The sequence below is a fragment of the Nicotiana sylvestris genome, chromosome 10 (genome assembly GCF_000393655.2).
Source record: "Nicotiana sylvestris chromosome 10, ASM39365v2, whole genome shotgun sequence".
NCBI lineage: Eukaryota > Viridiplantae > Streptophyta > Magnoliopsida > Solanales > Solanaceae > Nicotiana > Nicotiana sylvestris.
In genome coordinates this window covers 68,569,039-68,590,157 of record NC_091066.1, presented here as the reverse complement: position 1 = coordinate 68,590,157, position 21,119 = coordinate 68,569,039, and the positions used below count along the sequence as shown (strand labels likewise).

At 39.2% G+C, this 21,119-nt stretch overlaps 1 long non-coding RNA gene across 1 annotated transcript; it reads right to left on the bottom strand.

The window, feature by feature from the left end:
• Positions 1–5,937: 5,937 nt before the first annotated feature.
• Positions 5,938–11,023, bottom strand: LOC104211095 (uncharacterized). Its single transcript, XR_011403215.1, has 2 exons — positions 10,585–11,023; positions 5,938–10,341 (listed from the first exon to the last, which is right to left on the bottom strand). It is a non-coding gene; the product is annotated as an uncharacterized lncRNA (long non-coding RNA).
• Positions 11,024–21,119: the final 10,096 nt, after the last annotated feature.

Here is a 21,119-nt window from a genome sequence, read left to right as displayed (position 1 = left end):
AGATGTATTTTTCTCATGTTGTACGGTATCACGTCATTAATGATTTCTCACATATATTGACATATGGGCATCAAGAGGTATTTTACACTTGCTAGCTGGAGAGAAAATGTAACATCATATTTACTGTTGAAAGGATTTTTGGGAAAAACTCACAGTTTTTCAAACTTACTTGCATTTTCGACGATTTCGGTAAAAGAGTTAGGTTTTCACTGATATACTTGAAAAGCGAAACTATTTTCGGAAAACTATGAAAAAGCTAAGCATTTTATCTCTGATTTACTTCTTTATTTAATTGCTTTACGTTGTTATAAAATGTTGTTGGCTATTGGTGTTGGACCCGACCATTGTTCAAGCTCGTCATTACTTTCAACCTAAGGTTAAGTTTGTTACTTATTGAGTACATAAGGTCGGTTGTACTCATACTATAGTTATGCACCTTGCGTGCAGATATTGGTTGTTGTTGTTGCTGTATTCGATGGGAGCTGGATTTGAAGATTTATTTGTATCTCTGTTGTAGCTGTCTCTTGTCCATGGTAGCCTTAGATTTATAAAACTCTGTTTATGTACTTTTCAAACATAGATGTAATTTACTTCATACTAACTTTGTAAATTATATTCTTAGAAGCTCATGATTTGTACTATCAGTCCTTGGGGAATGTATAAGTTCGGATAATCTCTTCTATGTAATTGTCTTATTAAATATTATTGGAATTGGATAGTTATTAGTTGGCTTACCTAACGGGTTGAATTAGGTGTCATCATGACTAGTGAATTTTGGGTTGTGACAGAATATTTTAGTGATAGCTTCTCCTTTTGACATTGACCAACGACTATTATTAGCAAATACAATATTTAAAGTTTACTTGAGGTCATAATACTTGCTTGCCAAGTCTGCGAATGTGACTCTAATAGGACCAAAGTGTATTGGTGGACATTGTTTGTTAGTGTGTGTCTTTATTTTGTAGAAAATAATTATTATTAACCTTCATCTGCAATTGTGACCATTGATCACATAAACTGTCATGGGTAGCTTTCCAGCCATGCCCCATGACCCCTTGGGCGCGCCCCGTGGCGTCCTAGCAAGCCTCCCAACGCCTAACTCCACGGACGGCCCCGTGGTCTTGGCTATGCCAAGTGACAAGCGCATATGTGCCTCTGCTGCTCCACCGATATCCCTCGCCAGCGCCCAGCCACAGGCAGATGCCAACAGCACCGCGTGCGCAGACCATGAAGCCAAAGACAATGTTGCTGACAGCGGACCTATTTCTGCCTTGTAGAAAACTAAGTCCTTTTCATTGTAAATATAGAGTAGTTTTATTTCATGTACTTCCATTATGTTTCTCTATCTTAGTTAAGTCTAGTCTTGTAAATTTGGTTATTTTTTTAAGCACTATTAGGGGGATCAAGAAATCAAACTTTCTAGCAAGCAAAAAATTCTCTGTACTGGTGTCTATCCCCCTCAACACCGCGTTGCTTCTGTAATAGCTTTCTTAATGCAATCAAGCTTTCTATCATTCTTAATTCTCATTTATGTTCTCTCAATTGCTTTTGACGTTGGTTTACTCGTACAACACTGACAATCTCGTCTAGTGTACGGAGAGTACCTCAATTGGCGGATAATGACTGCACTAACATCAATTGCTTAGCCTTACGTCGCCCTTCCAAGGAATATCAGGAAGGCACTACGTAATAGTTGGTATCAGAGCCTAGGCTCGATATCAGACGAGGGAACACGTTGCCATTACCATCATTTCTGACCATTGTGAATCATGGGGACCATATTGCGGCCCTCGAAGAGATGGTTGACGTATTATGGCCCATCGTGGATACGGTACCTGAAATAAGAACCATCCTAGTGTAAAGGTTGGACGACCTAGACCACAGAATGCTCCAGGCCAAAGTTGACATAGAAAACATCATTCGCGACTCCAAAGGAGACCGACAAATGGAAGCCACAGAGGAGGCCAAAATTTTTGGCAAATTTAAGAGCCTCCAACAGGAGTGTGTCAAGGATTTAGCCTACAAGGCACAAGAGGTGGACAGGGTGACTGCCACGTAACAAACTATAGACAACTTGACAAGCCATCTCAATGTTGTCATTACTGCTTTACAAGGCCTGCTTCGAGGAGGCAGAAACCAAATCGGGGGTTCTATGAACCTCGCCCCCGCGGCACAAAAACTGAAAATTCCTGAGCCAAAGCCATATAGTGGAGCTCACAATGCCAAATAAGTGAAAAACTTCATCTTCGACATTGAACAGTACTTCGATGCCGTGGGAGGCCTAGAAGAAGCCAAGAAGGTAGTAACTGCTGCCATGTATCTTCAAAGTAATGCTAAACTCTGGTGGTGGGTGAAGTACGAAGCCATCACGGCCGGTGAAGATGCTCTCGAGACATGGGCAGAACTGAAAGAAAATACGTCTACAGTTCTTCCCCGAAAATGTTGAGTACAATGCAAGGAGAAAACTACGAGAGCTCCGCCAGACCAAATCAGTGCGGGATTATGTGCGGAAATTCTCCGCACTCATGCTGAACATATGTGATATTGGGGACAAAGAAAAACTCTTCACCTTCCTGGAAGGATCGAAACCTTATGCCCGTATGGAGCTGCAAAGACAAAGGGTAGATACCCTACCAAGGCAATCTAGGCAGCGGAATGCCTTGGGGACTATCAAGTGGAAGCTCGGAAGGATATGCCTCATCCGCTTACCCGATCGGGATACAAAGGGGGCCAGACTAGCAATGGTGGCCCTAGCAGAAGTGGAGGAGATCGGAGTAATACCAAATTTAAGGCTCCCTTCTCAAGCAGCAATAGTGTTGTGTCAAACAATAATGATCGGGGGAGAAAACCCCCTTCAGGATGTCGTCATTGTGGCGAACCACATTGGAATAATGAATGTCCACATGCTTAGTTAAATGCCCATCAAGCTGTTGATGATGGGACCGATGATGACACAAACGACGCAGACAAACCGAACCAGTAGGTGCCTTCAATGCAATTGTTGGCTCTATTTCTGAGGCCTTAGCGGGAACCAATGCTGGTATCTGTAAGAAGAAGGACCCTTGTCCAAGCACTAAGAAAGGGAAAAACAAGGCGGATGAGGGGACTCCTCTTAAACAAGAGAGGACCTTAATGTTCGTCGAGATGAAGGTAAATGGCAAGCCCATTGGATCGATGATAGACACGGGTGCTACCCACAACTACTTAACCTCGACTCAGGTGGAGCACCTTGGTCTAGTTGTAGGAAAGGGCAGAGGTCGTGTTAAGGCTATTAACTCAGCTCCTCAGCCAGTGGGCGGAATAGCCAAAGAGGTACCAGTGAAGCTTGGCCTTTACGAAAGAAAACTCAACCTACGCGTGGTGATCATATATGACTTCGAGTTGATAGTTGGGTTGGAATTCCTAAGGCAAACCAACACCATGGCTGTATCGTATGCCGATATGCTACTGATGATGGGAACAAATGGGGCCAAGCCCTGTATTGTCCTGTGCATGCCCATGAAGATGGTCGCTCAGAACATCCCGGCCTTGCAGTTGAAGAAGGGGGTCAAAAGACATGAACCCGCATTCCTGGAAACCCTCTGCATTGAAGATATAGAACGCTCCTTGGGTTCTATTCCTGTACCCGTGAAGGAGCTGCTACTGGAATTTGAAGATGTCATGCCACTAGACATGCCAAAGTGACTCCCGCCTAGGCGCACTATGGACCATGAGATTGAGTTGGTGCCAGGCGCGAAGCCACCTGCCCGGGTGCCTTACAGAATGTCACAACCCGAACTCACCGAGAATATCATGGGCGGCTTTTTAGCCATGCCCCATGACCCTTTGGGCGCACCCAGTGGCGTCCTAGCAAGCCTCCCAACGCCTAAGGCCACGGACGACCCCGTGGTCTTGGCTGCTCCAAGTGACAAACGTGCATATGTCTCTGTCGCCCCATCGATATCTCTCGCCAGTGCCCCGCCGCAGACAAATGCCAACAAAGGCGCACGCGCAGACCGTGATGCCAAAGACAATGTTGCTGACAACGGACCTGTTTCTGCCTTGTAGAAAACTAAGTCCTTTTCATTGTAAATATAGAGTAGTTTTATTTTATGTACTTCCATTATGTTTCTCTAGCTTAGTTAAGTCTAGTCTTGTAACTTTAGTTTATTTTTTAAAGCACTATTAGGGGGGATCAAACAATCAAACTTTCTAGCAAGCAAACAATTCTCTGTACTGGTGTCACTCCCCCTCGACACCGTGTTGCTTTTCTGTTCATTAATGCAATCAAGCTTTCTTTCATTCTCAATTCTCACTTCTGTTCTCTTAATTGCTCTTGACATTGGTTTTCAGTACGACACTGACAATCTCCTCTAGCGTACGGAGGGGACCTTAGCTGGCGGATAGTGACTGCACTAACATCAGTTTCTTAGCCTTACTTCGCCTTTCAAGGAATCTCAGGAAGACGCCGCATAATAAAACATATGTCATAGCAAACTCCGGTGGTCTGCTGTCCACCAAAACAGATCTTCACATGCCTATTGCAAACACACCTACGAGTCATAGACTAAGGTTTCCAGAACTCTCATTGATGGCACAAGATGTCTTGAGCATACCTATTACCACTGTTGCCTCAGAGTCTATCTTTAGCATTGGAGGTCGTATTATTAGAAAGTTTTAAAGCTCTATTTTATCTGCAAATGTGGAGGCAAAGTTGTGTATTAGAGATTGGCTTTGCGAACAAGAAGGTAAATCATTATATTTATATTACTGTTTTGTTTTGTTCTTTTGTAATAGTGTTCCAATAAATTAATTTTACCTTTTCTTGTTTGTTTTGTAAGATTGTAATGAATCATACACCGATGAAGATGAAATTGTGGTAGACCTTCAGCCATATCTTGATAACTTGGTTCGCGTTGATAGGTAGTTGTGTAAAAATAGTTATAGTTAGTTCGACGATCAAGAGAATTTCCAATGTTGGTTATTGCCTGCGATCTCCAACTTTGTAAGGCCATGTTTAGTTACTAGAGTAGTTAGGTTGGCTTTTTGTGGCAGTACTTTATTTAATCTAAAACCACTTCATTCACTGTAATGTTTGAAGTGATTTTGCATTATTTTTCACTTTGTAATGGCAATCTATTTCTTGTTTTCCAGATTAAGGGTATGATAAAGTTCGAAGAAAGACAAAAAAAATGTGGGGCATGTTAAATTTTTGTATCATACATTTAAAATTAGAAATGTGTAATGTTACATATTGGATCAAAAAGAAAATGAGACTCAGATTTGTTTAGTGAGGCAACGCATGCGAGTTATAAATAAATGTGCGAGCTACTGACTTTCTGTTAAAAATATAAATCAATGATGATGATTGATCTGCTGCGCAACACAAAATGGATCGTGTCCATTTTTACCCAACCCATATTTTACCCAACCCGTATTTTACCCGTATTAATATGGGCATATTTCAATCCAACCCATTTTTATCCAACCCGTTTTTAACCCGCCCAAATTCGATCTAACCCGCCCATTTTCCACTACTACCTATAACGTATCCGGTCAACAAATATATGACTTTTCTTCAAGCAGGCGGCCGAAATCACTATTTACTTATTCTAGTTGATATATTACATAAATTATACAATGTTTGTACAAAGTTATATGCATATCATAAAGCGATTATATTTATAGTATTATATATCCACCAGCTATCTTTTTTTACCGTATCGATGCACGGCTATTTAGGTTAATTCTTCTTTTGAAAAATCTTCTCCCTAAATATTCAAGGCAGGATGCTAATATCAGTCATTTTTTACGTATAACCTTCTGGGTTTTACAGAATAAGATATGTGGCATGTGCGGATCTTTCCATATCTGATTCATGCTTTATTTAAGAGTTACACTTTACGATATTAAAAGACCAGAAGAAGGCAAAAGAAAAAGTAGCTGGAAATCCAATAATTGACTAATTTGGTAAATATTTATATGGTGACTATGAACATTGAATAGTAAAAAAAAAACAGTATTAAAACTGAGAGATTTTCAACGATTATGAAGAGGGTCAGCTGCATTGGGAACTCTTCTTTTGGTTGCAAAGTACACCTCAAGAGATTGCCTCATCAGCTTCCATTTTTGCTGTCGCTGTTCCTCAAATGATGTCGTCTTGTACATGTCAACGAGCAATGAGTCATTATTTTCTGTAGAGACGACCAACAAGCATAGAAAAATCAACAGCACAACCCTATGGACCAACCTCAATTGTAGAAATTTGTGAATTTGCATTCTACTGCCGAGAAACAGAGTCGAAACACTAGAACGATGCTTTTCTTTTATGCATGCATGGGCTATATAAATAATTATGCGTGTTATAATCCTAGGAACGAGAGGAGATTTTTTGATATCCAACTCTAAAAGAGGGAAGAACTAACAAAGGGGGAGCTAAGATGGCTTTCTGTTAAAGTATGGTAAATGGTGGAAATTAAAGAGAACAAGAGGAAGAAACAGAGAGAGAGAGAGAGAGAGAGGCAAAGAGAGACAAGGGAGATGAGAGACCTGAATCTCATTGAGTGTGCAAACAAGGCACTTTTTGCTTTCTTTACTTTATGTTGAAGGTATACTATATTCTTTTTGCTTCAGCCTTCACGGGAACTTTTCTTGAAAAAAATTCTTTACATATATCAGTACCCTAAATAAGGCCACTCTAGTGCCAAATTGACTCTATTACTTTATCTCATGAGTATAGTTCGAGTTTTTCTGCAGAATTCAGAAGCTAGTCAACTTTACTTTCTGTAGTTACTCTTTATGCCAAGAACTTGTACAAGTGGTTAAAAACTCCAAGATTGAGAGGTAATTAAGCAGAAAACCAAGTGTCGAATATTTGATGATGACGACATCCAGATCTCCAGTCATGTCAAGAATCAATATTCTTACGTGATCTTCTTCCTTACTTTTTTGTCTTTTCCCATGTTAATTCTAAGATGTGATTCGTCCATGTAAAAGTGGCACTTGAATCTGAATCCAAATTTAGGAATAAAGCATTTGCTTGCTACAATAATCTGCACATTAAGTACAGAATCGAGTGTAATGATATATTAACACTTAGGATCATTGTTGGTTGGAGTTATACGGCTATTAATAATGTAGGGATTAATTATGTAATAATTAGTTATGTAGGTATTAGTTATGCATGAATTATTTCTTTGAATATCTGGTTTATGATATTAGAAATTAATATACATTACATAAATTAAAATAAAATATTTGTTTATAATTATACCCTTGGCTTTATTTAGCTATGATTTTTTTTCTTTTTGCGTTTTTATTTAGGCAACAGTTTAAACAGGAGCTTTGGGTATTACTAGGGGTAGCAAAATGGTTCAAAAAAAATAGTTAACCACCCATATTATCCACTAAGAAATGGGTTGGATAATGAACTTTATAAAAACAGGTCATATATGGATAAGAACCATATTATCCATTTAGAAAATGGATTACCATTGAGTAACCATGGATAACCAATGGATCTAATTTTTACATTTGTAAAGCCTCAAATTGGGGGTTCCTCAAGTTAGAGAGACTAAGAATTCTCCCAAAAGTGATCATATACAAGAAGTCTTGGATAATATGGGTAACCCATATTATCCGCCGGTTAACCCGTTTTTTATCCGTATTAAAATATGGGTCGGATCGGATAATTGATCCATCTTTTCATTACACATTTTCAACCCGAACCATATCCGACCCGACCCGCCCGTTTGCCACTCCTAGGTATTACTTTTACTTCCTCGTCATATAGTTGAACTGATGTCGAAGTTGTAGGCATATTTTCACTCCTTATGTTTCATGTTTCCATTCTCCAGTAGGCCAAATACATAAACAACTTCCTAAAATTATCCCACTTTTTCGTTTAGACACTTAAATTCGAGTTTGTACTTATTAAACACCTAAATTCCTTCAAAAATGTGTCAATTAAACACATTTTGCTGATATGGCAAATGCGTAGTTTGCACTCTCGAGTGGAGTATCTCAAAAATGGTTAATTCTTCTTCCCTTTTTTCTCTCTCATTCTCTTTTTCCATTTTTTTTCTTTGTTTGTTTTTTCTCAGTTTTTGCTTGAAGGCGGATCAACTCGTTGGAAGTTTTCAAAAAACCGAATTCTTACTTTCCCACCAAAACTCCACCCACCAAGAACACTCTGAAAAAAATCTTAGGGAAATTTATTTTGTTTAGGATCGAAATAATCAGGTGTCATGCGAAAGCTAGTAAAATAAATCTTTAGCGACGATAAATCAAACAACAAAAAAGAAATATGTCAAAAGAGACACAAACATTTAACATGGTTCGGTCAGTTGACCTATGTCCGCAAGCGAAGATGAGCAATCCACTATATAAAAGAGAGTATAAAATATCGAAAGAACAGCCTCATGAATAGGCAAACACAAGTAGCAAGCTGATACTTGTCCCAAAATTCTCCCCCTAAATAAGACTCCCAAACTCTATATTTCTAATTGTGGATGCTGCTAAATGAGAAGGAATGATTCTCAATTTATAGAAGTCCAAAGCTTTTCCTACAAGAAAAAAGATTAACCAAATATGGGATATTTATAATTTCCTTCTAAGAAAAGAAAAACTCAATTATGGTAAATATGTTGTTCTTTCTTTCAAAAGATAGGAAAACCAAATATGATAAGAAAATCATGACAAATACCTAACAAAGATGAAAACAAAACCCAGCAAAATTCTATACTTAGAGGTCGTTTGGTAGAGGGACTTAGAGAAAATAATGCATGCATTAGCTTTGTGTATTAGCAATACCTTGTTTAGTATACTTTTTCAACCTATGTATAACTAATACATGTATTAGTTACACATCCTATTTGATATTATCCTATATATGGCTAATGCATAGAAAACTATGTTATTAGTAATATCGAGTCTATTAATGCATGCATTAGCATGATTAGAGATAAAATTATCCTTAAAAGTCCCTTTAAGCTAAAGAATATAGAGGAAATTTTTGTAAACAACTAATTTTTAAAAAAACTATGCAATGTATTTTAGTTTTAAATACACCATACCAAACAGTCACTACAAGAAATTAGGTTTTTTGTGGCGACTTTTAGTGGCATTACTAACACATGCATTATTAATCTCTGTATTATTAATACACTCTATTCATCATTATTGTTATACACCCTACCAAACGACCCCTTAGTGTCTAAAATCAATCAACTAATGGCTCCAATTCAGTCAAACACTAAAATAGATGAAGTTCGAAAGCTAACACCTTTTCTCCTGTCTATCGGGAGATAAGATAAGAATTTTCATTAACCAAATATTAAGAGAAAGGTCATTGAAGTTTTAATATTAAAAAAATAAAAAAATAAAAACTTAAGCTTCACAATTCAACACAAAATCGAGATACCCTAAAATCACAATAAAAAGGTCATATGCTCATAGAAAGAAGGGGAGGGTAAGAAGGGAAAATCACACGTCAGGGGCAAAAGATAAAGCTTGTTTGAATGGCTGTTATGTATTGTTTCATAATGCATCATATAGTATTGTACTGTATTATTTTGATGTATACAATGTTCAGACAAATTGTATTATTTTTCATCGTTTCATAATGTCATGCTCCAATACTATGAATAATAAACTTGCAATATTATAAAGAAAAAGTAATTAAGGCACGAAATAGAATTATTGTATAAAAAAGTAGGGTAAAGGATAAAATTAAATTATTTAATAATATGGAAGGGCAAAGATGAGAGAAAAAAGAAGGGAATAACGCGATCTCACCAAATCGGTCGTTCCATAAAGTGGCACTTTTCGTGATTACGTAACGACGAATTTAACAATATAATACAATAAAATTTGAGTAATTAACAATCAAAACAAATATTATATTTAAAGTAACAATACAATACAATACAAAAGGTAACAACCATCCAAACAAGCTCGTATATGAAGGAATAGAACCACAATGGAGGACTGAATTTCATTATTTGCAAGTTATAGAACTTTAAGGAAAAGTTACAAAGAAATTGGAAGCAAATATGGAGGGATAGAGAGATGAATCCATGTGTTACCATTGGTTCTTTTTGCCGTGTCGGTTGCGTGTGAAATGCACACATTTATATTTTGGTTGTCTGAATAAAATGTGTATAATTGACACACTTTTAGAAGAGTTTAGGTGTTCAATAGGTAGAAGCTCGAGTTCAAGTGCCTAAATAAAAAAATCGGACAAATTTAGGAGGTTGTGTATGTATTTAGTCTTCTCTGGTAACTTCTTCCGTTCACCTTGTGCTAATTTGTTTCTTAAAAGTGAAGCAAGGCAAGGTATATACTAGTTGGCACGTGAAAGCACTGTAATCAAAGAATAGATAATAAGCACAAGTCAATCTAATTAAAAGTGAAGCAATTAAGCTTCTCATGCAATCAGATAAGTACCTCTTTATTTAGCTTACTAGTTTTCTTAAACTGACAGATTCACAGCATCGTGCATGCAAATAGTTCTTGAGAGAAATCAAGTCTACTACCTCTACTATTTAAAAATAAAAATAATATAAGTAGCATAAGAAAGAAGGACCAGCCTAATATGAAGCCCACCTCATATTCAGTAATAGCCGAGATGATGAAATTTAAGTTGTCATTAGACTTTCTAAAATCGCAAGCACTGATTCACCAAGAAGAACTGCCTTGCAGCCTCATGAATATGTCAATCTATATGCAACTCATAGAGCTAGAAGGCCCAAGAGGTGCACAATACATGTTCGTGAAGTCCGTTTGATGTTTCTTGAATAATTTTTTTTACGTCAATAATGTTGAGGAAGCGTGTCAAGATAATAGAAGGAAAAGAATATTTAGGAGAGAAACAATAAATTGCACAAGACAAGACAAGACAAGAGTTACGTGGTTCGGCAATTTTTGCTTACTCCACGGCCACACAAAGAATAGCTCTTTATTAATTGAAGAGAGAAAGAAGAAGTTTTGGGATGATCTACAAATGAAAATGTAGACCCCTATTTATAAGCATTTGAATGCCCTGCCGAGGTAAGCGCTTACATAATAAGAATGTCGATGTAAGCGCTTACATCATAAGAATGCTGAGGTAAACGCTTACATCACAAGAATGTCGATGTAAGCGCTTACATCATATTTTCATCTCTTTTTGATTTTTCTTTCTTTTGTTTTTTCTACTTTCACATACAACAACAGGTTTGGTCCTATCAAATAACACCACTTGAGCCACGATGATAAAAAAAATATTTAATGAAGGAATGCAAGATTCACTATAAAAAGTTACGACCAAGAATGGTAAGATATCTGCCACCCAAAGAGTATTGAAATTTGAAAGAAATGAAAAAAAATTCCCGACAAAAGATGTTCAATATGTGTTATATACTTCTAAAATGTATCTTTTTACTTATATATACATTGCAATTTTTCAACAAAGGGTGGTCAGTTGACCATCCTTATGACCATGTGGCTTCACCGCTAATTATAGTATATGAAAGTTTTTCCAATCTCAAAAAATTGAAACAACAAAAATTGCAAAGGAAAAACAAGTGATAATTGCAAATAGTGATACACAAGGAATAATGTACCAAGTACTGATTTTAGACTCTACAGTCTACTTTATCGAACAGACGCTATATGATATAGTTTATTCTAGTAATGCTATATGATGTAATTTATTATAAAAATTACCAAAATCTGATTAACAAGAAACGTACCTAATGCATTCATAAATGAATCAGTTTTATTCAAAGTTAATTTTATTGAAAATTAAAGATAAAATCAAAAGATCCAGAAAACATGACCCCATTCTGCAAACTATTCTAGTCCAATTAATTAATGAAATTAATATGTTACACCGAGAATTGATAAGCAGAAGTTCCACCATATCGATCACTAGACTTATAGTCTGTTTGGCCAAGCTTCTCCAACCTAAAAAGCGTTTTTTTAAAGTATTTTCTTTTTGTTGAAAAGTTGAGGTGTTTGGCCGAGCTTTTAGAAGAAAAAAAAGTGCTTTTGAGTAGAAGCAGAAGCAATTTTGGATTAGCAGAAAAGTAGCTCATTCCTAGAAACACTTTTTTGAGAAACACTTTTGAGAAAAATATACTTAGAGCATGTTTGCCCAAGCTTCTGGGATGCCAAAAGTACTTCCCCCCCCCATCCCCCCAAAGTACTTTTTTAAAAATTGTTGGCCAATACACAAAAGTACTTTTGGCCAGCAGCAGAAGCAGTAAAATTCTAGCTTCTTCTAAGAAGCAGAAGTAGAAAATTAATTTATTCAAGATAAAACTATCCTCACCATAAATTTATAATTTTCAAATTATCCTTTATTAATTTTAGTTTTTTCTTTTCATTTTTGTTTCTAGTTTTTACCATTCTATTAAAATTAAAGATATCATATATATGAATCATATTGTAACTTTCCAAAAATTTTATTGACATTTCTTGTTTTTTATTTTTCTTTGTGTAATGTCTTGTAACTTTCTAAATTATCTTCTTCTTTTTTCAAACTAAAGCAAATTATTAATTCTCTTCCTACAAACAATCATTTATAATTTCTTCTATTATATGCCATTAGTTCCCGAATCTTTAAAACAATTATCAAATCTAATTTGTGAAAATGACTTACAAATAGGTAATAAATTTACAATTGCATTTCATAATCTATCTATATATTATCAAAAGAAGAAGAAAATGCATCCACATTAAGTCAAGTGGCAGCCTCACAATAGGTCATTTGGCATTTTGGGACAAAGTTAGTAAGGTTAGGTACTAATTAATTTTTTTTAGTTTAATTTTTTTTTAAAATAAATAAATTATACATTTTGTGTTTAATAATTAGTTACTCTTTTTGAATTAGAATTTAAGCATACTTAACTATTTCTTTTACGATTTTTTTATATATTTAAAAGTATTTCTATTTTACGCTCAATACCATCTTTCAAGTTTGACACTCAGAATCATCTAGCTATAACTACCATGGTTATACATAATTTCATCCTATGGCATTCTTCTACCGATACAGAATTCAACTATTATGCTAATGAAGACATTACTGCAGAGATTGATGAAGGAGATGAGCATTCTGATATTCCTTTAGAAATGCGAGGTAGTCTTCTACTAACGTGGAGGCGTTGTGTGATAGAAATATGAAATTGTTGAAAAATTATCACGACCCGAATTTTCCACCCTTGAGAGTCGTGATGACACCTACTCGTGAAAGCTAGGCAAGCCAACTACTATGATTTCAACACATTAGCAATCAACCCAAACAGATATAAACAGTAACTAAAGCTAAGCAGATGAAAAGTGCGGAAGTGTTCTAACAAATTCAAATAATCTAATACATGTCTACCCACGAATCTGGTGTCATAATTTCACAAACATCTACGAATTTCTACAAACACTGGTTTAGAAAGAAAAGTACAACTGTCCTCGAAATGAAAAGAGACAACATAAAGCTAAAACAGGGAAGGGACTTCAGGCTCTGCGGACGCCAACAGATCTACCTTGGTCTCCCTGGACTGAAGGCAGCTACCTCAGCTACTCATCGGGTCGGCACCGAAATTTGGACAAAAGAGTGCAGAGTGCAGTATCAGTACAACCGACCCCATGTACTGGTAAGTGTCGAGCCTAATCTCGGCGAAGTAGTAACGAGGCTAGGGCACAACAACTATATACTTGTACAGTTAAATCATATGCAAACAAAACCATAATAACATGAATCAACAAAATAAGATGGGAAGGGGACATGCTGGGGGAAATATCAAATTCTAACAATAAACTAATAGAAAAACATAAAGGACACCATAGTTAAATCAGCAAGAATAAGGAAAACAGTAACATGTGCACGGCAACACCCTTCGTGCTTTTACCCTTGTTCTCACCATATGAAGCAACGGAAACGGCACGGCATCACCCTTCGTGCATTACCTCTCATAATCATGGCACGACATCACCCTTCGTGCATTAACTCTCAAGATATCTGCACGGCATCACCCTTCGTGCATTAACACTCACAATATCGGCACGACATCACCCTTAGTGCATTAACATTAACTCACAACATCATGCACAACATCACCCTTCATGCTTTATACTCTTCCTCACCCAAACAAAAGAAACAATACGTCCCGGCAAGGGAATCAACAATATAAACAATAATATCCCGGCAAGAGAATTAGCTATAACCAATCTCGTTTTAATAGTTACTTTACAAAAATGAATCTCAACTTGAGCAAATACTCCACAATGGTCAATTACCAAGAAATTATCATAAGCTTTGTTCAACATTGATAATTATCAATTTAAGCATGAACAATGCATAATAGAGTCACAACAATCATGGTATTAGACTTACAGGCATGCTTGACACCAACGTATAGATACTCGTCACCACACCTATATGTCGTACTCAATACTAACACATAGCAAATAAGACCACAACTCCTATTCCCTCAAGCTAATGTTAGACCAAACACTTACCTCAATTCCATGGACAAGATTAAGCCTCAATTACCGCTTTACCTCTCGGTTCCACTTTCAATTGTCTTATATCTAGTCATAATTCACTTAATAACATTAATAAATGATAAATAAACCAATTCTAATGCATGAAAATTTTTCAATGTTTTTCCCAAAAAGTCAAAAATTGACCTCGGGCCCGCTTAGTCAAAACCCGAAGTTCGAACCAAAACCCGATCACCCATTCACCTACGAACTCAAATATACAATTAGTTTTGAAATCGGACCTCAATTTGAGGTCCACATCCCCAAAATTCCAAAATCCAAAATTCTACCCAAAAACACCCAATTTCCCATGAAAAACCCTAGATTTTGAAGTGAAATTATGTAAAAAGATGAATTAGATTGAAGAAGATGTGTTAGAAATCACTTACTTATGATTTGACGAAGTTTGAGTCTTTGAAAAATCGCCTAGGGATGCTTAGCGTTCGAAATTTGAAGAATGAAGTTGAAATCTCGTCCAATGCATGTCTGCTCCTTTCGCAATTGCAAGCATTTTGTCGCAATTGCGATGACTGTCCCTCCTTGATGGATTCACAATTGCGAATGAAAGTTCGCCAATGCGAACAAGGTAGGCTTGGGCTTTCTTCGCAAATGGGATCAAGCCCTCACAATTGCCAAGCCTGTTGGTCTCGCAATTGCGTAGCCTGACCTCGCAATTGCGAGATCAGAGCCTGCAACACATACCAGTTGCAACAACAATTTTCTCTAAGTCCAAACTCACTCAGTAGTCTATCCAAAACTCACCCGAGCCCTCGAGGTTTCAAAACAAACATGCACACAAGTCTAAAAATATCATACGGACTTGCTCGTACGATCAAATCATCAAAACAACATCAATAACTACGAATTTAACCTCAAATTCATGAAATTCATAAGATAGTTCAAAATTTTCATTTTCTCAACCTAAGGTCCGATTTATATAATATCAATTCTGATTCTTACCAAATTTCACATATTCAACTTAAATATTATTTTAAACCTGTACCGGGCTCCGAAACCAAAATATGGCCCGATACTATCAAGAACACACATCATTTCATTTCCAAAAGTCTTTATATTTTCCAGCAAATAATTTTCTTTCAAAATTCTTTTCTCAAACTAGGGTCCTCGAAATTCGATTCCGAGCATACGCCCAAGTCCCATATTTTACTACGGACCCTATGGGACCGTCGGAATACGGGTCTGGATTCGTTTACCTAAAATATTGATCTAAGTCAACTTAATTTTATTTTAAAGGCAAAACTTAGCATTTTTCTCAAATTTCCACATAAGGGCTTTCCGGATATACGCCTGGACTGCGCGCGCAAATTGAGGAGAGATAAAAGGAGGTTTCCAAGGCCTCGGGATGCAGATTTGACTTCTAAAATAAGAGATGACTTTTTGGGTCATCACATTCTCCACCTCTGAAACAACCGTTCGTCCTTGAACAGATATAGAAAAGTACCTAAGTCGGGGAAAGATGGGGATATCGGCTCCGCATATCGGACTCGGACTCCCAGGTCGTTGCCTTAACAGGCTGACCTCTTCACTGCACATGAACTGAAGGGAAACTCTTCGATCTCAACTGACGAACATGTCGGTCTAGAATAGCTATTGGCTCCTCCTCATAGGTCAAGTCCTTGTCCAACTAGACAGTGCTGAAGTCTAACACGTGGGATGGATCGTCGTGATACCTCCAAAGCATGGACACATGAAACACTAGACGCACAGCTGATAAACTCGGTGGCAACACAAGTTTGTAAGCCATCTCTCCCACTCGATCAAGAATCTCAAAAGGACCGATCAACCTAGGGCTTAGCTTGCCCTTCTTTCCAAATCTCATCACGCCCTTCGTGGGCGATACCCGAAGCAATACTCGCTCTCCAACCATGAATGCCACATCACGAGCCTTACGGTCGGCATAACTTTTTTGCATGGACTGAGCTGTACGAAGCCTATCCTGAATTATCTTAACCTTGTCCAGGGCATCCTATACCAAATCCGTACCCAACAACCGAGCCTCTTCCGGCTTAAACCACCCAACTGGCGATCGACACCATCTACCATATAATGCCTCATAGTGAGCCCTCTGGATGCTCGACTGATAGCTGTTGTTGTAGGTAAACTCTGCTAATGGCAAAAACTGATCCCACGAACCTCCAAAGTCAATAACACATGCTCAGAGCATATCCTCCAAAATCTGAATAGTATGCTCGGACTATCTGTCCGTCTGATGATGAAATGTTGTGCTCAACTCGACACGTGTACCCAACTTACGCTGAACTGCCCTCCATAAATACAAGGTAAACTGCGTACCTTGGTCAGAAATGATAGACACAGGCACACCATGAAGACGAACAATCTCCCGAATATGGATCTCAACTAACCTCTCTGAAGAATAGGAGACTGCCACATGAATGAAATGTGCTGACTTAGTCAGCCTATCAACAATAACCCACACCGCATCGAACTTCCTCTAAGTCCGTGGGAGTCCAACAACGAAGTCCATAGTGATACGCTCCCACTTCCACTCCGGAATCTCAATCTTCTGAAGCAAACCACCAGGTCTCTGATGCTCGTACTTTACCTGCTGACAATTTAAACACCGAGCTACATATGCAGCAATATCCTTATTCATTCTCCTCTACCAATAATGTTGTCGCAAGTCCTGATACATCTTAGCAGCGCCCGGATGAATAGAATACCGGGAACTATGGGCCTCCTCTAGAATCAACTCACGAGGTCCATCCACATTAGGCACACAAACTCGACCTTGCATCCTTAAAACTCCATCATCTCCAACTGTAACCTGCTTGGCACTACCGTGCCGCACTGTGTCCCTAAGGACAAGCAAATAAGGGTCATTATACTATCGATCTCTGATACGCTCAAATAATGAAAACTGGGCGACTGTACAAGCTAAAATACGGCTGGTCTTAGATGCATACAACCTCACGAACTGATCGGCTAAAGCCTGAATATCCAAAGCAAGCGGTCTCTCACCGACTAGAATATACGCAAGGCTGCCCATACTGGCTGACTTCCTACTCAAAGTATCGGCCACTACATTGGCCTTCCCCGGATGATACAAAATGGTAATATCATAGTCTTTCAATAGCTCTAACCACCTTTCTCTACCTCAAATTTAGCTCCTTCTGCTTGAACAAATACTATAGACTCTTGTGATCTGTGAACACCTCACATGACACGCCATATAAATAATGTCTTCAAATCTTCAACGCGTGAACAATGACTGGTAGCTCCAAATCATGAACTGGATAATTCTTCTCGTGAATCTTCAACATCGTGAAACATATGCAATCATCTTGACATTCTGCATCAACACCGCACCAAGTCCAATACGAGATGCGTCACAATATACTGTATATGGCCCTAAACATGTGGGCAAAACCAACACCGACGTTGTCGTCAAATCTGTCTTGAGCTTCTGAAAGCTCGCCTCACACTCGTCCGACCACCTGAACTGGGCACCTTTTTGGATCAACCTGGTCATCAGGGATGTTATAGATGAGAATCCCTCCACAAACCAACGGTAATAACCTGCCAAACCCAAGAAACTTCGGATCTCTGTAGCTGATGTGGGTCTAGGCCAGTCCTTGACTGCCTCTATCTCTTCGGATCCACCTAAATACCCTCTACTGATACAACGTGACCCAAGAAGGCAACCAAACTCAACCAAAACTCACACTTCGAAAACTTAGCATACAACTGACTATCTCTCAAAGTTTGAAGAACGACTCGAAGATGCTGCTCAAGCTCCTCTCAACTGCGGGAATAGATCAAAATATCATCAATGAAGTCAATCACAAAAGAATCCAGATAAAGATTGAACACCCGATTCATCAAATCCATAAAAGCTGTTGGTGCATTTGTCAACCTAAATGACATCACTAAGAACTCATAATGCCCGTACCGAGTGCGAAAAGATATCTTAGGGATATCAGATGCCCTAATCCTCAACTGATAGTAGCCAGATCTCAAATAAATCTTTGAAAATACTTTGGCACCCTGAATCTGATCAAACAAATCATCAATCCTCGGCAATGGATACTTATTCTTAATTGTGACCTTGTTCAACTACCGATAATCTATGCACATCCTCATCGACCCATCCTTCTTCTTAACAAACAACACCAGCGCACCCCATGACAAGACACTAGTCTGATAAAGCCTTTGTCAAGTAAGTCTTCCAGCTGCTCCTTCAACTCTTTCAACTTTGGCGGGGCCATACTATATGGCGGAATAGAAATGGGCTGAGTGCCGAAGCCAAATCAATGCAAAAGTCAATATCCCTGTCGGATGACATCCCCGGTAGGTCTGCAGGAAAAACCCCTGGAAACTCCCGAACAACTGGCACGGAATCCATAGAAGGAACCTCAGCACTAGAATCATGAACATATGCCAAATAAGCCAAACACCCCTTTTCAACCATATGCTGAACCTTCATATAAGAAACAACCCTACTGATATAATGACTAGGAGTCCCTCTCCACTCCAATTGAGGCAAACCCGACAAGGCTAAAAGTTGTAGTCTTGGCGTGATAGTCCAATATGGCATGATAATGTGACAACCAATCCATCCCCAAAATGACATCAAAATCGACCATGTCGAGAAGTAGGAGATCTACACGGGTCTCAAGACCCCCAATAATAACCACACACAAGCGATAGACACAATCTACAATAATAGAATCACCCACCGGTATGGACACATATACATGAGCACTAAAGGAATCACGAGGCACAACCAAATACGAAGCAAAATAATATGACACATAGGAGTATATAGACCCTGGATCAAATAAAACTGAAGCATCTCTACTACATACTGAAACCGTACCTGTGATAACGACATCGGATACCTCGGCCTCAGGCCTAGCTGGGAAAGCATAACATCGGGGCTGGACCCCACTACTCTAAACTACATTCCTGGGACGGCCTCCTGCTGGCTAGCCTCCACCTTTAGCAGCCTAACCTCCACCTCTAGTACCTTGACCTCCACCTCTAGCTGTTTGGCCCCTACCTCTAGCTGGCCGAGCGGGCAGTGGAACACCCGGTGCTTGAACTATGGCACGAGAACCCTGATGCTGAGAACTACTCGATGCTCGAGGGAAAAACCTAACAATATGCCTCGGATCTTCACAAGTATAACAAGTCCTCGGCTGCTGGGACTGCTGACCCTGACGGCCTGAGTAACCACCTTAAAAACTTTGGAGCGGAGGTGCACTGATAGGAGCTGGTGATGCATTGTAAGGTAGCTAATCTGAGTACTACATATGAGAACCACGACCACCTGGAGCACCGTGAGAAGTCTGTAGTGCTGAATGAAACGGCCTGGGAAGATGACCTCTACCAATAGAATCCCTGCCTCTAGACGAGGCACCACTGAATCGACTAGAATGACGGGGCCTCTTGTCAAACCCCTGACCTCTCCCTTGAGCTAGAACCATCTCAACTCTCCTGGCCACATTGACCGCATCTTGGAAAGAAATCTCACTCCTTGTCTCCTTAGCCATCTACAATCTAATAGGCTGAGCTAATCACTCAATAAACCTCCTCACCCTCTCCCTCGCGGTGGGAAGTATAAGAAGAGCATGACGGGCCAAGTCAATAAATCTGGTCTCGTACTGAGTGACAATCATAGAACCTTGCTGGAGACGCTCAAACTACCTCCGATAGTTGAGTGATAGAAAGAAATTTCTACATAAATAACTGAGATAACTGATCCCAAGTCAAAGCCGGCGACCCAACTAGTCTAGCCAAATAATAATCCCTCTACCAAGTCTTGGCGGAACCTGACATATGAAAAGCAGCAAAGTCGACCCCATTGGTCTCCACTATCCCCATGTTCCGTAGAACCTCGTGACAGTTGTCCAGATAGTCTTGGGGATCCTCTGAAGATGTACCGCCATATGTGGTAGTAAAAAGCTTAGTGAACCTGTCTAGTCTCCACAAGGCATTAGCATACATGGCTGCTCCATCTCCGGTCTGTGCTACAACACCCGACTGAATTACCCCAATTGGCTGAGCTGCTGGAGTTTGAAACTGGGGAGCTATTTGCTCCGGAGTGCGAGTAGCAGGAGTCTAGGCTCCTCCTCCAGCCTGAGAGACAACTAGTGCTACATGGAATATGCCTGCATGAGTGACACTCTCCATAAGGACCACTAGACGGACCAAAGCATCCTAGAGTACCGGGGTGGCGATGAACCCCTTTGGAACTTGAGCTGGCTCTGCTGGAATTATCTGGACCGGAACCTCCTCCTCGAACTCTACCTGAGGCTCCGCCCGCTGGTGCTGCTGCTCGAGCTCTCGGCTGAGTCCTACCTCTACCTCAGCCTCGAACACGGCCTCGGCCTTGTCAACTCGTAGGAGCTGCTACTAGGGGCTCAGGCTGCTGGTCAACTGATGAAGCGGTACGTGTTCTCACTATCTGCAAAAGAACAGAGTGGATGTCCAATTAGCATTGAGAAATCAAGTCACACGACAGGAAAAAATAGATGTGAGTTTTCCTAAACTCTGTAGCCTCTAGGGATAAGCACAGACGTCTCCGTACCAATCTCTCAGACTCTACCTAGCTTGTTCGTGGATTGTGAGACCTA